Source organism: Lissotriton helveticus, chromosome 1_2 (genome assembly GCF_964261635.1).
Source record: "Lissotriton helveticus chromosome 1_2, aLisHel1.1, whole genome shotgun sequence".
NCBI classification, from domain to species: domain Eukaryota; kingdom Metazoa; phylum Chordata; class Amphibia; order Caudata; family Salamandridae; genus Lissotriton; species Lissotriton helveticus.
In genome coordinates, this window is record NC_136058.1 from 126,933,544 (window position 1) to 126,951,313 (window position 17,770).

Genomic DNA, 17,770 nt, shown 5'->3' on the forward strand with positions numbered 1-17,770 from the left:
ATTTAGGAATTTGGCTGTTACCCTCCCACATGCCTTCCATCAGACGCTTGACCTTACTTGTGCGGTTCTGGCCTGTGGCAAGTGCGGAGTTGCAACCTCAACCATACCAACATCCAGTTTGAAGGTGAACCAGTCTTTTCAGGCCTCCTATATGGCCCATTTATATTCTCTCAATTGATGCTCATTAGTCAAGCTTAAACTTTAAATGTTTGACTTTATCACAGATCAGGCTCCGAGCATGGTTATCATGACAGAAACCTGACTTACTGAAAATTTTGCATCAGATATTTTTTCGGCCATTCCCCATGGTCTGTGATAGTGAAACTGGATAGGCAAGCGCAACAAGGAGGGTAGAATCACTTATGTTTTTTTAATCGGTCTTTGCTATGTGCATTCACGGAACTATCTCAGTTTGTGAGGGTGCTTTCTTTTCTCTTGCCTTATGCAGCAATTTCTCCATCTCAAGAATCCTTATTTACTGCTCACCGGGCACAGCTTCTAGCTTCATTACATTACTGGCCAATTTCATGCCACCACTCATCCTGCTTTATTCTAATTTCACAGTTATCGGAGACCTCAACCTTCACTTTGAGGACACCATATACCACATGGCAGCTGCCTTGGTTAATGACTTGGAAGGTCTTCAGCTACTTCAATTAGTCTCCTCCCCTATACACAGGTGTGGACGGATGTATGACATCTCAATGCATGCTTTTACTCCGCATGCCATTACAACGCAGTTTTTACAACGCAAGTCGTTACAACAACTTGCGTTGGGGGGCGCTGGATAGTGGAATAGTTAAATTTTCTATTCCAACTCCAGTCCCCATGGATAGTAGGGAAGGTGTTGGATAGAAAATTAAATTATTCCGTATCTTACAGCGCCCTCCAGCGCAAGTAGTTGTAACGACTTGCGTTGTAATAGCTGCGTCGTAATGGTAGTGCGGAGTGAAAGTTGCATTGTAAAGGATGTTCCCCGGTGTGGAAATATGCTTGTTCCTATTTTTTCAAATGCAATCAATTTTATTGTTTGTTCCCCCCTCCCATGGACTGATCACCTACCTATTCCCTTTCAGGTTCCTGCTTCTAAATGTTCATCAACCCCCCCTTTCTGGACAGGCAGTCAGGACACGGAAATGGGCTCAGGTGTCCCCTACCACTTTTACTCAGGCCTTGGCCACTAATTACCCCAGTCTTGATAGCTGTGTTAACAAAGCTAATATGTAAGCAGAAGACTGGATAGCTGGAGTGCTGGGTCAGAATTAACAATCAGTTGGCAGACTGCCACACAGAACTAAGCCTACAGCTGATTGGTTCAACGAAGAACTAATCACACTTAAAAAGAACTGCAAGCGCTTGGAATGCACTTGCCACAGAGACTTTGATTCTGCCAGCAAGAATATCTATTGGTCAGCTATTAAGGTATATCACAGTCACATCAGACACGTTCTTAACGATTTTTATGCAAGTAAAATTGAGGCAGCACATAATTCATCTAGAGAAATGTTCTCAATTGTCAAATCTTTACTCTTGTTGAACTGAGTTTCAGCCCTTACTCCAGCTTCAGAGAATAGCTGCAATGCTCTTGCTAAGTTTTTTAAAAATAAAGTAGCGTCCATCTACTCTTGATTTCGGAGGCCTCTAGATATGCCCTGTGCCTTAATGTCTGGTTTGAACCCTTAGCGGCTCAAACAAGGCTGCTTCAGTTAAGATCCATTAAACCTGACAAATTATGTCCCCTAATATTGTCTGTAAATCTGGTTCTCCAGTTGACCCTGCCTCTCCTACCATTCTGGAGCAAGGAGTAGAAGAGGTTTTACCTGTGCTTTCGAGGTATGCCAGGTTCCAATGCTTTGGAAGCATGATTCAGCAGCGCCCCTCTTAAAAAACCTCAATTGACTCAACTGCGCCAACACTCTGGCACCCCTCAAGAAGAGACCAGGCAAGCAACACACCAAGAAAGCCAGTTGCTTCACTCCCACCCTCCACAATTCCAGACATGCCTGCTGACGACCCAAGAAGAGATGGAGGAACAACCAAACCCCAGAAACCCACGCAACCTTCAGATCTGCCATCAATGCATGCCACCTCCTCCTCAAAGCCACAAAGAAAACAACCTTCCTGGACAGATTCTGTGCGAACGCACACAACATCAAAGAACTCTTCCCCATTGTCAAGGAGTTAACCAGATCCAACAGCGAGACCACAGAGTGGTGGAGTGGTGTGGCTCACTGGTTAGAGGCGGCAGACCCAGGAGCAGAAGTCAGTCGGGACCAGGGTTCGATTCCCGACGCGGCAGGGTCTCGGACCAGGGTCAGCGGACTCGATAATTCTCGCCTCGGTGCCCACTCTAACCAGGGGTCCCACTCGGCAACTCTGGGCATCAGCTTGGCTAATCTCCACAACGGCCCCCCCAACGCTGGGGATGCTTGTCTCCACCTTGGGGATTCCCAGCAGGGACCATCCCACAGGGAAAGCCAGGACGGGTTCCCCAGCGGTATACAGTGCCGAGATGCCCCCCGGTGATTCGCGCGCTTTACAAAAATACATACATACATAACATAACATACACAGACATCCCACCCTTTCAAGACCTCTGCAACAAACTCAGCACCATCTTCCACCAGAAGATCAGGCAGATCTATGACAGCTTTAATGCCCTTAACCCTGCCACTATGACCGCCACCGCAGCACGCAACCATGCGGTACCCCAATGAACCATGCTCAGCTGGACCCTGCTCACAACAGAGGGCATGCTCAAGACCATAAAGATCATCCATTCAGGAGCCCTGTGGGATCCTTGCTCGTACCACATCTTCCACAGTGCAGCTGCCAACATCGCCACACCATCAACTGCTCCATCGAAACCGCCACTTTCATCGATGACTAGAAACATGCTGAGATCAACCCCCTGATGAAGAAGCCGCAGACCGACCAGACAGACCTCAAGCACTTCAGACCGATCTTACTCCTCCCCTTTCCAGCCAAAGTCATCCAGAAGGCCATCAACGCCCAACTCTCCAAGTTCTTTGAAGTAAACAAGGTCCTGGACTCCTCCCAATCCAGCTTCTGAAGCAACCAAAGAACGGAGACCGCGATCTTCACCTCCAGCAATGACATCCGCTCAATCCTTGACTGAGGTGAGACAGCAGTCCTCAACCTACTGGACCTCTCAGCCGCTTTTGATACTATCTACCACCGCACCCTAACCACAGACTTCCTGACGCCAGTATCTGCGTCAAGGCATTGGACTGGATCCACTCCTTCTTCACCGGCAGGACACATTGAGTCAGACTACCCCTGTTCCTCTCAGAATCCACAGAGATCAGCTGCGGAGTGCTCAAGGGTTCCTCCCTGAGCCACACCCTCTTCAACATCTACATGGACCCCCTCGCAGACATCATCAGAAGCCAGAGAAATAAAACCGTCTTCTATGCTGACAACACCCGGCTGATCCTCTCCCTCACAAACAAACCTACAACCACCAGAGCCAACTTCCATAACGGAATGAAGGCAGTCACTACCACGGCAGGCCAGTGATTTGCACATTGTTACTTCTTGACTTGGACTCCAAATCCTCATTGTGAGTCTGTATAACAGCCAGCACTCTCTCCATAGAAGTCACTCTTTTGATCACTTGTTGCAAGCGATCAAAAGCACCCGAAATGCGCGTTTCTGCCTCCCCCAGGCGCAGCGCATGTTTATCCAACTTCGTGGACATGTGGTCCATGCGCAAATTCAAATTATCGATTTTCCCATCGATGGACTGCAGGCTGGCTTGAACTGCAAGAAGAGTTTTATCACTGTTGGTTAAAAGATCACTGGGTACATCAGTTTCCGAGTCAAAAGCAGCATGCTGAGATGCTTTGGCCAATCTCCGAGGCTCAAAAGTTAGGCGTGGCTGGTTGAGCTCAGACTTCCCCATGGCGGTATCACTAGGCCAAAGTGTACAAGAATGGGGAGAGTGTTACCAGGTAAGGGGCATCCGCTGCCTATGTGCAATATCCCTGTGTATGTACAGTAGGTCAGGAGAGAGGCACAATGTGAATAGCAATGGAGCGTACCCAGTTGTAGCGCCGTGACACAGAATGGCAATAGGATGAGCAATGGAGGCGGAGTGAGGCAACGAAGGCAATGTGGTGGTGTGGGCAAATATAGTACCTGTGGAGTTGCCTGCAGGCCCTGTAGTGTCTTGTGACTCACAGTGTGAGCCCACAATGCCTGGTATCTGCCACCAGTGTCACTGAAAGTGCAGGATTGGCATGCCTTTACCAAGACCAACACTCAAGTCTTAGGAGAGTCCAGGCCCGAGAATGTTATGGGCGATAATTGGCCCCGCTGGGCACCGTGGGGTCGTGCGGGATTCGCGCCTCAGCCCAGCAGCGTCGCCACAGAGGGAGGGAGGAGGCAAAATGAGGTTTTGTTTAAACGGGGCCACACTCCGCCACGCAGCTGTATTTGGCAGAGTGAGCAAGGACTGCAGCTTAGGCGATAATGGACAGTAGAGAAGCGGGTAAATAGTAGAGGGGACCACCGGGGGAGGGCCACCGACCTGTGGTAGCCACACACACCCCAGGGCCCCAACAATGCCTCTCGGGGAGTGCTGCCCCACTCCGCTACTCAGTATGGATAGTCAAAGGGCCTCCAGGCCACCGCAGAAGTAGGCCCAGTGCCGATCAGCCACAAGGTGGGACACACCACGTATGCCAGTCATCTGGGATTAGAGGCGCTACTGGTCCCCAGCGCACACGGCGCACACAACTCCCCTGCCAGGCGATCTCCCACCAGGTCACTGACCAAATATCAGGGGAGACCCCTCAGATGTAATGGGGAGAGGCCTCTCGGAGTGCACCAATGAGGTAGGCCACAGGCAGAGAACGGGCACTCACAGCACTCACCCGTGAGTTGGTCCACAGCAGCCCCACTGTGGGCCGGGCCGGCAGCTCAGATCAGCGGGTGGTCGACCCCGGTTCAAATAGCCTGCAACAGGCATGCCGCACAGGCTGAAGTTAAGTGTTGTCCCACCCCCGGGTAATCAGAAGTCCTGCCCCAGGGTGCCATCTAGCGTCCCCCCAGCTGTCGATGCTTTTCGCAGCTAAGGAGCTACAGCATAGGATGCAGTCACATTTTCACCCGTTTTAAAGTACAGAGTCAGCTTTGTTGCTTGCCTCTGAGTCCATTCATCAAATTCTGGACAGGAGTGACACTGCTGCATTGGTGATACTGGATCTGAGTGCAGCTTTTGTCACCATATCCCACTACCTCCTACTGGAGCCGTTGTGGCAGTGCAGTGTCGGCTACAAGGCTTTGCACTGTCTTGCTTCCTTTCTGCAAGGCTGTACTTGAATCCCATCTTACAGGTCCTCCCTTTGCTGCTTCGACTGCATCATAAAGCCAAACGACTCCATTGTCTCGAGGATCTAATATGAGTTTGTTTTTATATATGTATTACTATGAATTAAGTGTTAACAGTTACTGTAGCCTTGTGTATTTGTACATTATTCTTACATGCAATTTTTCTCATATGCAATGCAGTAGTGTTCATTTTACAAGTTATCAAGGTAAAAATGAACATACCTGTATTGACACTTAAAAAAATTATTACTGTTGTGATGCTTGTGGGTGTTGTGCTTGTTGTGAATGGTATGTTGTTGGAGTGTAATGCTTTATGTAAAAAAGGGCATTGCACATGACCTACATATATACTATGACACTTTCACAACATGTTTGTGTACTAAGATAATGATGAGTACTACTTACCTGTCTGCACACCACCATGGCCTCACTCCATCAGGACTCAGTTGCCAGAACACTGCCAGCATAAATGAAATATTCAAATTGGCTTGATGCAAACCCGCCAGCATGACGGCAAAGGAGTACTGTTAGCCAAAAGAGAAGATCACCGCCGAAGTTGTCATCCGTCTATTGCTGCAACATCTAAATATGGTGGGTGGACTGCCGTCAGCTTGACAGAGAGCTTTGAACTGCCACCACGACGGGACAGCGGCAGTCCTGCCAAGATCTAAATCAGGCATTAAATGAGAAAAGAGAAAACCAGAGAAACGAAAGAAGACTTTATGCCGCATTTTGATTTTGGCGAATCAAGTACCCGCATCACTTTTTCGACAGTCTGCCGACCAGCCCGCTGTATTTAGATGTTGTCAGGTCTATGAAGGAAAGACTCTCAGAGTCCCGCTGCCTTCCCTGGAATCTTGCTCTCGCATCAATGGCGTCAGAGCTAACTGTGGGCAACAAACTCCGCTCCACTAGGGGAGATTGCGGAGATTTGGTAACTACGCATTTCATTGACAACACGGAATTCATGCAGATTCCGCTACATAGTGGAATTAGCTACTACACCCACAACCATTTGATGAATCAACTTAACCTTCACATGCTAAAAAAATAAATGTAAGCAATTAACAAACGTGAAGTTTGAAAAATACCAGGCAATGAGAGAGGGGATGATTTTAGGGTAATCCCTAACCTAGGGGGAGGCCAAGCAGATGCCTTGAACACAAAGAGCATATCGTGCTAAACGATTCCGTGGTGGTCACATCCCCCTAGGACCACCCCAAGCAAAGTTATGGGCAAAAATACAATACCAACCAAAGGCCCAGCACAGCATCATGGGGCAAGATTCTAGAGTTCAGTGAATATTATAGAATTAGCTCTCAGCTGAGCCTGGAGAGCCTGCCCCTTGAGGAATGTTTTGATATTGGATACTATAATATTCACTGCACTCTAGAATCTCATCCCATAATGCTTTGCAGGGCCTTTTGGTTTGTATTGTATTTTTGCCCATAACTGTGCTTGGGTGGTCCTATGAGGATGGGACCACCACCAATCGTTCAGCATGATCTGCTCTTTGTGTTCATGGCATCTGCTTGGTTCTCTCCCTAAGTTAGTGAGGACACCAAAATCATCACCTCTCTCACTGCTTGCTTTATTTTCATCTTCACTTTTGTGAGATGACTATATGCATATTTGCATGTAATTATAGAAATACTTGTTGATTCATCAAGGGTCTGTTTTATTATTTGGGGTGAGACAGAACAGAACTGCGGAGCAGAGTTCACAGAGTTTTTCATCAATTCTGCAGAATTTCGTGTCGTGGTACTACGCCCACTCTTAGTCAGAGGCAGAAGGGGTGTCCAGCCAAGCTTCCTGCCATCCCTATTACAATGTGCCATTCTATCGAGGCAATTGTGGTGGGAATACCTCCTACTTTGAGTTGGCGGAATAAAAGGAAATGAGGTAGGAATATAATATTTTTACCGTTTCCCACTTCCGTTTCTGTCTTGAATCCCATCATACAGGTCCCCGCTTTGCTCCTTTGACCACACCATGATGTCAACCTACTCCGTTGTCACCGGAATCTAAGCGAAGCTAAGCTACTTTTACAATTCTAGTACTATGAATGGTGTGTTGACAATTGCTGTAACCTTGTGTATTTTTGCGCTATTCGTAGATGCAATTTTTTTCTAATGTGCAATGCAGTAACGTTCATTTTACAACTTATCAAGGTAAAATGAACACACCTGTATTGACACTTAAAACATTTTTGTTGTGGTACTTGTGGGTGTATGTGGGTATACATTCAGGGCCTTATTTATGAGGTTTTACCATAGGGCAGCACCGCAGGCTTTCCTGCTGTGCTTCCCTACGGTAAAAGAAAAGGGCATGAATGTGCAGTATTCCACATTCCTGTCCTTTTTCCCTGCACCTGCACACAATAGGCTGCTGTGCGCCAAAGCAGGTACCCTTGCAACATGGTGCAAGGGTGACTCCATTGCGGGGATGAATATTTTTGTGCAGGAAGGTAAACCTTACCTCACAAAAAATATCAGAAGAGGCTTTTTCCTCTTTCTATGTGTGCTGCAAAATGCAGAACAGATGGAAAAAGGAAAAACGAGGAGAAATAAAGATATTTCTAATCATTGTGCCTCCCTTACACTTCTCCTTGGTAGGTGAAAGTTTTTTGCACTGCCTTACAGTTACAATTTCACATAAATCTGGGGCAGTGTCAAAAAGCCATTGATATTGCTGGGAACGCCGTCAGCAACACTCATTGCATGCCCCTTTAATGCAGAAAACTGTGTGAAAGGGAACGATATTTACGAGGCAGCATTAAGCCATAAAAAGTGGCTTAGTGCTGCCACATAAATATGGAACTGGCTCTTGCGCCACGGAACGTCACAAAACGTGACATTCTGGTGGTGCTAGGGGCCCTCAATTGATTGTGCATGTTGTAGTGCAATGATATGTGTCAAAAAGGGCATTACACATTACCTGTATATACATTATGACACATCACATTCATAACATATATGTGCAGTAAGAGAATGATGAGTAGTACTTATCTGTCTCCACACTACCATGGTCTCATTCCATCAGGACTCCACCGGCAGAATATGGCCAGCACAGTGGTAACATCCAAATCCGCTCAGCGCAAACCTGCCGCCATGACGTCAGTGGAGTACTGTTTGCTAGTGGAGTTGACCGCTGTGGCGGCAGTCAACTGTCTATTGCCCCTACATCTAGAGGTAGGCCATTTGTCTACAACGTGGCCAGACTGTGGAATACAATTCCCCCCTCCATTCGAGCTGAATCCCATCCTCTTCCCTTCCGAAGACTTCTTAAGATCTGGCTCTTCCAGCAACCTGGTGCATATTCTGCTATACACCCCTGTCTAGACAAAAGCGCTGGGATGCCTTCGGGTAGCTACGTGCTATATAAAAGCTAAAAATAATAATAATAATAATAATCTAAATACGGCAGGTGGAACGCCGTCAGCTTGATGGAGTACTTGGAACCACAGCCACGACAGGATGGCGGTAGTCCCTCCAAGATCTAAATCAGGCCCTTAGTGTCTCTGAAAAAAAGACAAAAACAGGACAGAAGAGAAAAGATGTGAAAAACTGCTTTTTTGTTTTATTCTTTATTCTTGTTAATATGCTTATTTATGTATATTTTCCTGTGCTTTTTGGAGGGGACCCTGTGGTGTGGAGAATAGCCCGCTTGGTTATCACTGTAGTTCTACCTGGAAAATAGAGGACTAGAACTTTGTGAGGTCTTTTTGAGTTGTTACATCCAATCTGTGATAATAAAATGATTAACTGTATGTAAGTTAAAGACTCTTCACGTACAAAATGGAGAAAGCCTAAGTGACCGATTTAGATCTTGGCAGGACTACCGCCATTCCACTGTGGCACAGCTCCAATTACTCCATCAAGCTGACGCAAGTCCGCCTGCTGTATTTAGATGTTGTGGCAATAGTCAGGTGACCGCCACAGAGGTGGTCTTCTCTGCTGGCTAGTAGTACTCCGTCATGTGGGCGGGTCTGCGCTGACATGATTTAGATGTTACAATTGTGCGAGCAGTGCTCTGGGAGTGGAGCCCTGATGAAGTGAGGCCATGGTGGTGTGGAGACAGGTAAGTACTCCTCATCATTACCTTATTATACATATATGTTGTGAATGTGTAATAATGTATATGTAGGTAATGTGGAATGCTGTTTTTTTTTACATATAGCATTGTACTCCAACAAGATTCACACACTATTGAATGCACCACAAGCAAAACATTCAGAAACATCACAACAATGTTTTTTTGTCAATATACGTGTTTATTTTACCTTAATAAGTTGTAAAATGAACACTACTGCATTGCACATGAGAAAAAATTGCACGCAAGAGTAGTGCAAAAATACACAAAGCTACAGAAAATATCAAAGTAATACAATTGTAAAAGTAGCTTATCTTAGATGCTGGTGACAACAGAGTCATTTGCCACCATGGTGCATTCGTGGCAGCAAAGGGGTGACCTGTACGATGGAGTACAAGCTGGAAACGGAAGTGGGAAACCTTAAAAAAAGATAAGTTCCTACTTAGTTTCCTTAGAATCACCAACATCTAAATAGAGTGGGCGGACCACCAAGTCAGTGGGTGGGAAGGCCCTTTAAAAAGCAACAACTGGACCTGATCTGCCAACATCTAAATCATGGCCTACATCTAAAAGAAAAAGAAAGCTTTCAAGATCTTAACGGTATTAGGTCTCCTGCTGTAGAATTTCACCTAAATCCACTCTCTGACAGGCATGAAGAAGTCTTCTTTATGCTTGCCCTCAGATCAGGTTCTTCATTGCCACTTTATACTATTTCTCCTTGCTGTCTTAAATCATGGGAGAGAGAGCACCTCTTAGAACAGTCATATGTTTCTCACAATCATGAATCATTACTAACTCCTTATTTATTTTACATCTCCATGTAAGTTCACTTGCAGCTTTCATAGCTACCATGTTTGCCTAAAATTGGTAGATAGATTGGCCAGAAAGACAAAACCACTTTTGGCCAATAAAATTGATGTACACTTACTAATGGCTACACTTAAAACACCATAACGTCCTTTTTTTATTTTTTGAGTGAATTTCTAATATTTTTTAAATGTAAGATATTAATACAATTCTTAAGTATAATGTCAGTTTGAACTTTGATTTTTCATTTAATTTCTATGGTTTCTTTATCATAAAGCAAGATCTTTGTCATCGTGCACAGTGTTGGGTTGGCCACAGACCCTGGTATGCAGTCAGGCCCTGCACCCAGCCCCTCACAGATGACCATGCCCCTTTGAAAAAAAATGTGTTGAGCCACCTTTTTCCTGCCATTCTCCAGGGGCCGCATTGGGGCTCAAAGAATATCCACAGCTCCATGGAGCCCCCCAAAAAACATATCTTTTTTTTATTTGGCCACATGCCCCTTATATCTCTTTTATTTTATTTTGCAGGACTCACGGACTGAGTCCCCGAGTCCTATGATGGCTGCCGTGACTTTTCCTTCAGGTTGCGACCGGAAAATCACTATGCTTGCTTGAGCTTGCAGATAGGGGGATCCATCTTGGTGTGACATGTGAGTCCTAAGATGGCTGCCACCACATTGGTGTTGATGTGGTGGCAGCCATTCAGATCTCTGCATGAGATCTGTTGGCCCGCTGCTCCTCCGTGGTGTGATATACACGCACAAAATCTTCAAATTATTATTCCTTATGCTTCTCCATTTACAGCGTATTGAACTCGGTAGCCACACTACATGAACTATAACTCATGCCTTCTTCATGCACTGCTTATACCCTTTCATACTAGATCGCTTACACTATCTAAAATTATAGCATTTACAACAACATTTATGACATCGCAAGTCACATCATTTGTAAAAATAAAGTGCATGGTAGACTGGGAAGTTATAATTAATGTAGAGTGCCTGCCAAGTTCACTATACTGTGTACGGAGGTGCTGAGCTGTAATAATTTGAAGGTGTTGCAGTCACTATAAATTAAAGGTATACATATAAGTTTAAAATATCTAACTTTTGTGTAGTTAAGTTTGGTTTGTATATAAAGAATAAATAAAGTGATAGTAATTTAAAGGTTGTGTGCAAATTATAAATTTAGGATATTACTATATCCTTAGAATTGATAATGTTTGTCTAGTTTAAGTTGGGTTTGTACAGGAACGATAAATAAAGTTTCCTAACTATAACAAAGGAGTCGCCTATGTTTTTTTAATTGAATTTGTAAATTTTTTTAAATAAAAATTTGTTTAAAATCATAGAATCCAGTGTCGTCAATTTGAGTGTCATCAGGTGTAGTGTTGTACAGTAGAGTGGAGGAGGGGATGTTATATAGTGTAGTGTTGTATGTTTATGTTTATGTTTAGGTGATTTGTATTGCGCACAAATACCCTGGGATGTCTCGGCGCATGAGGACTATTGATCTGAACAAGGAAGCACTGGAGAAAACATATTGATTAAAGAGCCACGTCTTCAGGTGTTTCCTAAAGATTGTCAAGGTGAGGCAAGTTTTGATGGAGAGGGGAAGGGTATTCCAGAGTCTGGCGGCTGCAACTAAAAAGTGTCTGTCTCCCCAGGAAGAAGTTCTTGTGCGTGGGACTGATAGACGGAAGGCTGCAGAGGAGCGGAGGGGTCTGGTGGGGGTATAAATAAGAAAGGCGTTCTTGAGGAACTGAGGCCCTGAATTGTGGATGGCCTTGTAAACAATACAGAGCGCCTTGAATTTGATCCGGCTTCTGACACGCAGCCAGTGAAGCTGCCGTATGGTCGTGGTGATTGAGTTGTTTTTTGGAATGTCGAGCAGAACCCTGGCTGCCGCATTCTGAATGGACTGCAGCCTATTCAGGACCTTCTCTTGGGCATAGAGAAGGATGGCGTTACAGTAGTCGATCTAAGAGAAAATGAGGGTGGTAACAAGGGTTTTACCTGCTGAAGCTGGGATGTATGGCATTAGCTTCTTAATTTTTCTTAGGGTGAAAAAGGAGGAGGATACCACATTGTTAACATGATGATGAAATATCAGTTTATCTTCAAATACTACTCTGAGGTTTCTGACCTTGGTGATGGGTTCTGTATGGGGGGGCCCATTTCATTGGGCCACCAGGTGGTAGACCACGCAGGGATTAGGGTGCCAAAGGTCATGACCTCTGTCTGTTCAGTTTTAAACATTTCGTTGACATCCAGGAGCTTATAGCTAGCATACCCTCGTGGAACTTGGCCGCAACAGCTGCCCCATCTTTGTGTAGAGCTAACACCAGCTGGGTGTCGTCTGCATAGGTGGTTAGACTCAGGCTGTATGATTTGATTATCCTCGCCAAGTCCGAGACGTATATATTAAATAACGTAGGGCTTAGCGAGGATCCTTGAGGCACCCCGCAGGGAAGAGTGAAGATGGGCGAGAAGAAAGTGCCCAGTTTTACGGTCTGAGTGCGGTTGGAAAGAAATGAGGCAAGGAGATCCTTTGCCAGATGGTAAATCCCTAAAGTTGAGACACGGTCGATCAGAGTGGAATGGTCGACCGTGTCAAAGGCGGCGGATAGATCTAAAAGTATGAGAACGGCCGTCCCCCCTTGGTCTAGAATTGCCCTGATTTCATCGGTTGCCTTTATCAAGGCAGTTTCTGTCCCGTGACCTTGCCTGAAACCGAATTGGGTGTCATCTAGGAGATGGTTATGGTTGATGTAATCAGACAACTGTCTGTTCACGAGACTCTCTAAGATCTTGGCAGGGAACGGGAAACAGGCTATCGGTCTGTAGTTGACTGATGCCGTGGGATCTAGGGAAGGTTTTTTAAGAAGAGGTTTAATTACCGCTTTCTTCCATGCAGGGGGGTAGGACCCTGTGAGAAATGAGGAATTGCAGATATCCATAAGAGGGGATGTAATAACCTCAGGCATCTGATTGAGTATAGACGGTGGGCAGGGGTCTAAGGGGGAACCTGACCTAATGGACTAGATGAGTTTGCTCATCTGTTCAGGGGAGGCATTATGAAAATTGGGAAAGGAAGGGGGAAATGGCGTTGGGGGGGGAAGGGATGGGAGCGTTGGGGTAAGGATAGGAGGTGAAAGCTGTGTGTATCTTCGTAACCTTGGTGGCAAAGAAGTCAGCTAGTGAATTACAGAGATCTTGTGATACCTCCGTGGCTTCACCTATTCTCGGAGTGGAAAGGGTATTGACTACCTGTAGACTGTAGTGCCATAAATTGGAGAAGAGTGAAGCAGAGTAGAGTGTGGTACAGTGGAATATCATAGAGTGGAGTGGTGTAGAGTGGAGTGTGGTACAGTGGAGTGGCTCACAGTGGAGCAGCATAAAATGGAGTGGAGTAGAGTGGAATAGCGTGCAGTACAGAGGTGTAGAGTAGAGTTGCAAAACGAGGAGTGCGGTGCAGTGGAATAGTGTACATTGGAATGGCTTAGAGTGCAGTGGCTTAGAGTGCAGTTGCATACATTTTAGTGGCATAGAGTGGAATGGCATAAAATGGAGTGGCATACAATGGAGTGGCGCAGAGTGGAATAGCATAGAGTGGTGTTGAGTGGAGTTGCATACAGTGGAATAGGGTGCACAGAGCGCAAGGGTATCCATTGAATTGGCATAGAATGAGTGTCATAAAAAGGATTGGCTTAAAGTGGCATAGTGTAGATTGTGGTGGTGCAGAGTGGAGGGATGTAGACTGGAGTGGTATAGAGTGGAGTGGCATATAGTGGAGGTGCATACTGTGGAATATCTAACGGTGGAGTATAGTGTGGTGGCATAGATTGGATTTACATAGAGTGAAATAGCATATAGTGGAGTGGCATTCAGTACAGCAGCATACAGTGAAATACCATAGAATGGAGTGGCAAAATCTGGAGGGGTGTAGAGTGCAGTGGTGTAGAGTGGAATAGTGTAGACTGGAGTGCTGCAGAGTGGAGTGGGATAGAGTGGAGTGGGATAGAGTGGAGTGGCATACAGTTTAGTAGTGTAGAATTGTGTGGCGTACAGTTGAGTGGGATAGAGTAGAGAGTTGTAGAGTGGAATAGAGAGCGCCAAAAATTGGAGTGGCATACAGCATAGAGTGGAGTAGCGTAGAGTAGACTGGCACACAGTGGAGTGGCGTAGACTGGAGTGGCGAAACCTAGAGTGATGTAGAGTACAGTAGCACAGATTGGAATAGCATAGAGTTGAGTGTTGTAGAGTAGAATGGGGTAGAGTGGAGCAGGGGGGTAGAATGTATTGGCGTACAGTGTAAAAGTATAGAGTGGAGTGGCTTAGAGTGGAGTGGTATAAAATGGAAAAACATAGAGGTTAGTGGATTAGAGTGGAGTGGCATAGAGTGGAGTGGCATACAGTGGAGTGACATAGATTGGGGTAGCATAGAGTGGAGTAGCATACACTGGAATAGCGTAGAGTGGAGTGGTGTAGAGTGGAGTGACGTACAGTGGAATAGGATAGAGTGAGGTAGCGCAAAGTGGAGTGGCGTACATTGGAGTGGCGTATACTGGAGTGGCGTAGAGTGGAGTGATATACAGTGTAATACCATACAGTGGAGTGTCATATAGTGAATTGGTGTATAGTGGGGTGGGGTACAGTGGAGTGGTGTAAAGTTGAGTGGCATACATTGGAATAGCATGCAGTGGAGTGGCATAGACTGGGGTGACATAGAGTGGAGTGGCATAGACTGGAGTGTAGTGCATAGAGTGTAGTTGTCTACAGTGGAATAGCGTAGAGTGGAGTGGCATAGAGTGGAATAGAGTAGAGTAAAGTGGCAATGAGTGGAGTTGCTTACAGTGGAGAAGCATAGAGTGGCAAAAAGTAGAGTGGCATAGAGAAAAGTGGTGAAGACTGGAGTGGTGAAGAGTGGAGTGGCTTGCAGTGGAATAGCGTACAGTGGAATGATGCAGAGTGGAATAGTGTGGAGTGGAGTGGCATAGAGTGGAATAGCGTAGAGTGGCATTGAGCAGAGTAGCTTACAATGGAAAAGCATAGAGTAGAGTGGCATAGAGCAGAGTGACATAGAGAGGAGTGGTGTAGACTGGAGTGGTATAAAGTGGATTGGCTTAAAGTGGAAAAGTGTATAGTGGAATAGCATACAGTGGAGTGGCATGGAATGTAGTGGCAAAGACTGGACTACTCGCAGTGGTCTAACATCCCTTGCGGGGTGCCCAACCCGAGACCAGGATGGCGTCCCACAGTCTCTCAATCCAGATAATGGGGTTAAATTTATCCTAGAGGAATTCTTGGCTTAACACCTGCACACATGCTAGGTACACTTAGGTGCATCTTGTTGGGAAGGCATCGTAGTAGTACGCACCTTTTATTATCATGTTTTCTATAAGCTCGTATGTATTCATGGTTATTGCAAGATAGTAGAACTTTATCATCATTTTACTTTCATTGTGATTCTAATCATTTGTATCTGTTACTGTCTAGTGGTTGTTGCAGCTCATCTATTTTACACTAGAATAAGGACTGTTCAATAAATACTTATTGAAAAATGTCCAGACTATTCTTCCTGTGCATCTCTCTGATACTAAGTGAGCAGGAGTGATAGAGCAAAAACTAGTACATTGTTTCCACGGTCCTGAGGGATCAGGGTTGGCATGTTCGATGGTTGCCAAGAATTATTCTCTCCTTGGTAAGAGGAGATTCTAGTGGCACTGTGAGCTAGCTGATACAAAAAGGAAGACATACCAGGTGGGGGTGTTTAGAGTCAGTCTGACACCAATCCTACAATGTCGTTCGAATGTACAGAGCCTGTATACTTTTTTATAGGAACTACACGACATGGCACCACCAACGTTGTTTGGATACTTATTTAACAGTCAAAACTGCGTAGTTCAGTTGTGCTATTCTCAGAGACCCCTACTCACATTTCCCCAGAGACGTCTGGAATGGGAGGGTACAAAATCCGCCACAGCTGAGTAGGAAAACTCCTATTTATTGGCTGTTGGTTAATCAAGATTGAAGGACACAGCGTTCCTGAATTATAACTTCCGGTGGAGACCTCCCCACTGCCCGCGGAGTGTGCAGAGATTTGCATTCTCCGCCTTCCACTGAGAACGCAGAAAAGGCAAATCTCCACACACTCCACAGCTGAGTTTGCCAGCCCCCGCCTCCACCCCAGCACTATAACAAGTAAATAAACATTAATGAAAAAGAAATTTAAAACCACTTACCTGTACTGTGGCATCCCCGGGCTGCCCTCCTCCTCTTCTTCACCATCTCGCTAATCCTTGTGAAACTGTGCATGCGATCGCGCCCGCGCATTTCTCACAAAAAAATGAGCATGCACGGGTGCGCGTGCATGCGCATTTTACACAAGGATTTGCGAAACGGTGAGGAAGAGAAGGAGGGCAGCTCAGGGATTGCCGGAGTACAGGTAAGTGGTTTTAAATTTATTTTTTATTAATGTTTAATTACACAGACTCAGGAACACACAGATATCCTACATTCCCTACAAGCGGACATGATAGCACCTAAACATTTAAAAACACGTATGAATGTCCACAACCTGGTGATCCGTATAGATGAACCAATAAATCAAGGGGGGGAGAAGGATCACTTGTCCTGCATAACCGGGGTATGCAGGTTGGTGTGGGGTGTCTCCCAAATAAAAGGCCCTCATGCACGTGTAATATTAGGTTCTCGTAGCGGTATATGTTGTCTCCCCGCTCCTATTGACACGTGTGTGCATAATCATTGGGTCAGTATTTTATGCACCCTCCGCCAGGAGGTAATAACCCTTGGTTATAACAGTAGTGATCATAAATAGTGAGTGATAAGTGCTCAGGGAAGGTTCTGTTTAAAAATACACAAACAAACAGACTGAAACTTTAATTGGTCTGGGTTCGGGTATACTCAATGAGTAGGTTATTCTGGTGTGCAGCTATGGAATGAGTTAGGGATTTCAAGCGCACTGATTATATGAATAATGCCTCTAGATCAGTAAGAATATATAATTTACACTGCCGGCCATTGGAAGTAAACAGCAATACAACGCTGCATGCGCAATCATTAAAGGTTGCATGCATGATGGAAAATTATATCCAAGTTGTACAAAAACACAGTTCCTAGGAGACTGCAAAGGCGCAGCTGGCAAAATTAAAAGCACTGTTACTGGCACTGGTAAACACCGATCTAGAATTCCCCACACTATTCACGTGTGATTCATTTTACAGTGTACAGTTGTACAATGAGTATTTACATCACTGGGCACAAAATGGGTTCAAAGATGCAAACGGAGGCATGATTAAGCACAAAACGCAATGAGAACAGGTAGTGGAGTTGAAAAACAAACTACAGAGAGCTCACATGATACACACACTGAGTCATCAATGTGAGGGCGTTCACGTTGAAGGGAATTTTTTGGCTGATGAAGCCGCAAAGGGAGCATGGCTTCTGTGGATGCAATCACTCGATCAAAAACGAGAAATGGCGGTGAGATTA